Source organism: Microtus pennsylvanicus, chromosome 7, assembly GCF_037038515.1.
Source record: "Microtus pennsylvanicus isolate mMicPen1 chromosome 7, mMicPen1.hap1, whole genome shotgun sequence".
NCBI lineage: Eukaryota > Metazoa > Chordata > Mammalia > Rodentia > Cricetidae > Microtus > Microtus pennsylvanicus.
The window spans coordinates 64,485,626-64,488,936 of record NC_134585.1 but is presented as its reverse complement, the minus strand read 5'-3'; the positions used below and the strand labels follow the sequence as shown (position 1 = coordinate 64,488,936).

The following is a 3,311-nucleotide window of genomic DNA, read 5'->3' as shown; positions in this document are numbered from 1 at the left end:
TTGATTACCTAATACCAAGTGGTCAGTCCTAAGAACATGCACATATAAGTAGTATTATACAGACTAAACAGGTTACATTTATATATTTAGGTGTATGTGAAGGGTTGGAGAAAGGAGAAAAATTATGTAATTATATTTTAATTTCAAAATTATAAAAATTAAGGTGCAAGATTATGCAGCAAAGAAACCAATTCTAGTGTCAACCACGGGCTCATTTGGGACATCTCCAAAGTCAAGCACCGAATTAAGTAAGAAAAAAAAACTCCTTCAAGTACTCTTGAAATGAGAACTGAACATTGACATCAACTTGGGCAACATGAAGGTCTTTGGTCATCTTAACAAGAGACTGGGAGACAAGGAGTGCAAGGCTCCATAAATAACTTCTTCAAGATTTCCATAAAAGGATGGGCCGTGAGATCTTAGTTGGAAGGAATAAGTGGCACTGTGGGATGGCATCTTATGCAAGTTTACAAATGCTGTGTGTTTATGCAAGGGGAAAACTCATTACATGGGAATGGCAGTCGATAAGTCAGTAGCACGCATGTTATAGGCAAGGGGTCCTGGACCCAGAACCCAAATGAAGGGCTAGGAAAAGGTATAGAGGGAAAAGGTAGCAAGTTCGTGGATTTTGTGTCTGGGAGATCAGGAGATTGTTTGGATCAGAAACCAGGTCTCCTAATGTGGACCTAAGGGGAAAGACAAACAGTTGAGGATAAGAAAACTCCTGTCTATGTCGGAGACGAACTGACTAGGAAAAGATACTGGGATCCACATGTCAATGTTTTCCCACATCATTAACTTCACTAAGTCTCTCAATCTGTGCCTAGTGAACAGACTAAAATACCTGAGGATGAACTCCACCTGATCCCGTTTCTGACAAAGAGTGGATAAGTATTGATCTTGTTCACAAATGCACCACTATGCTGAGCACTGTCCCAATAGCGTTGAGGGTCAACAGATGAAGACACCTGAATCTACAGCTTTCGTCACAAATAATCTCACCACAAACATTCTCCTTCTCACCCTATTCGAGCAGTTTGTAGCTCCCGAGCAGTTTGTGTTTTTAAAGATATGTGGCTGTTTTTAAGAGTTTCTTTTCGCTTACACCCATCTATTTTTAATTAGCAAAGCATTGTTCTGAAGTGTCTAATGGAGAGTTTGAAAACTTAAGAGCTTTATGAACTAAGAAGAACATCTTGCCAAAAACAAAATCAACCCAAAAAATGAAAAGTTTGGGTTGACTTCAAAACGTTATGCTTTCAAGAAAAAGAATGTGCAAAATTTGAAGTTCTAGCTTTTCACATTCTGACATTAAACATGTAAAGATTCTAGGTCAGGACTGAATTAATAGCATGAAAATTTGGAGCTGAATCCAACTGCAAAATGCACTAAGGGATTTTTAAGCCAGATCTCACTGAATGGTCTGCCTAGCAACCATATTTTTCATTTCAATTTGTTTATTTATTCATAGCAATAGAAATTCTGGTTTTACTCAGTCTCAAGCTATTTCTAAAGAGGTCACAGAAATGGATGGCTTTGTGTGTCTCTCGAGAGAATAGAAAATCTGCTATTCTTCAACCAATGTAGGATATTAATCTTATTTTTCTCATAAAATCAATAAACAGAAAGATTGTGGTTTGGGAAACAAACACGGAAGTGCAAATAAAAACAAGGAAGCCCCCTGACTACTAAAAGGCGCTGGGAGGGGGGCGTTCTGTGGGTTTTTCACATATTTTATGATTTTCTTAAAATAAATTATTGTTTATTTGTTTTGGTTTTTTGGGTTTTTTGTTTGTTTTTCGAGACAAGGTTTCTTTGTAGCAATGGAGCCTGTCCTGGAACTAGCTTTTACAGACTAGGCTGGCCTTTAATCCCAGCACTCGGTAGGCAGAGGCAGGCGGATTTCTTAAAATAAATTTTAACAGCTTCTTCTGAAAAACAACAAATGGCAGATGACGTCGGCGCAGTTGGAGGGTCGGGAGGACTCGGGGCCCAGGATTAGGAGGCTGTGGTAGCTTCCACGGAAGATGGAGGATTCGGTGGATGGAGGATTCGAGGTAGTGGTCGAGGCTGCGGGGCTCACAGAGGTAAGACAAGGAGTGGATTCCTGTCACGAAGCTGGGCCTCCTGATTAAGGATATGAAGATCAAGTCTCTACCTGTTCTCCCTGACCACTAAGAAACCCAAGATTATTGATTTTTTTTTCCTGGGAGCATCCCCAAAGGATGAGGCTCTGAAGATCACGCCAGGGCAGAAGCAGACTAGGGCAGCCAGGCAGACCAGGTTCAAGGCTGTTGTTGCTATTGGGGACTACAATGGTCATGTTGCTCTCCGTGTTAAGTGCTCCAAGGAGGTAGCCACTGCCATCCGAGGGGCTAGCATCTTCGCCAAGCTTTTCATTGTCCCTGTGCGGAGAGGCTACTGGAGGAACAAGATTGGCAAGCGCCACACTATCCGTGCAGAGTGACAGGCCTCTGTGGCTGTGTTGGTTTGTCTCATCCCTGCCCCCAGAGGCACTGGCATAGTCTCCGCTCCTGTGCCCAAGAAGCTACTGATGGTGGCCGGTATTGATGACTGCTACACATCAGCCAGGGCTGCACTGCCACCCTGGGCAACTTGGCCAAGGCCACCTTTGAAACCATCTCTAAGACCTACAGCTACCTGACCTCTGACCTTAGGAAAGTGACTATGTTCACCAAGTCTCCTTATCAGGAATTCGCTGGGCATCTTGTGAAAACCCACACCAGAGTCTCTGTTCAGAGGACCCAGGCTCCAGCTGTGGCCACCACATAAAAAAATTAACAAATGACGTTATGGGATGAAAATCTACAAGCAATATTATGGATTTGGAAATATATAATTAGCTACTTCAAAAATGCAATAAATTACTATATTGAAAAAATACAGATTTTATAACATTAACTTATTGGTAGTTACATTTCTTAAATTTAATACACAACAGAATTCACCCTCCTTGATGCAAACTCTGAATATATATGTGAGGAAATGCACAGTTTTGTGGCCACACTACCATCAAGATAGAAAACAGGTCCATCACCTCGGAGGTGCGACTTCATGGCCAACCAAGTCCCAGTTCTGGAAACCACCGGTCTGACCTTTGTACACACAACTGGCTTCATTCAGAAGGTCATGTGATCAGGCATACACACCACAGGGTCTTGTGTGTTCAGCTTTTCACTTGATATAAAGAATCTGAGATTCTTCCATATTGTGGCATGCATCAGTCAGGGATTTTCCTTTTATTAGTGAGGAGTTTTTGTATAGATGTAACTATTGATTTTCCATTGATT

The 3,311-nt window shown here is 41.7% G+C and overlaps 1 pseudogene; it reads left to right on the top strand.

Annotated features, from left to right (window-relative positions):
- Positions 1-1,945: 1,945 nt before the first annotated feature.
- On the top strand, positions 1,946-2,793 carry LOC142853788 (small ribosomal subunit protein uS5 pseudogene; annotated as a pseudogene).
- The last annotated feature ends 518 nt before the right edge of the window (positions 2,794-3,311 follow it).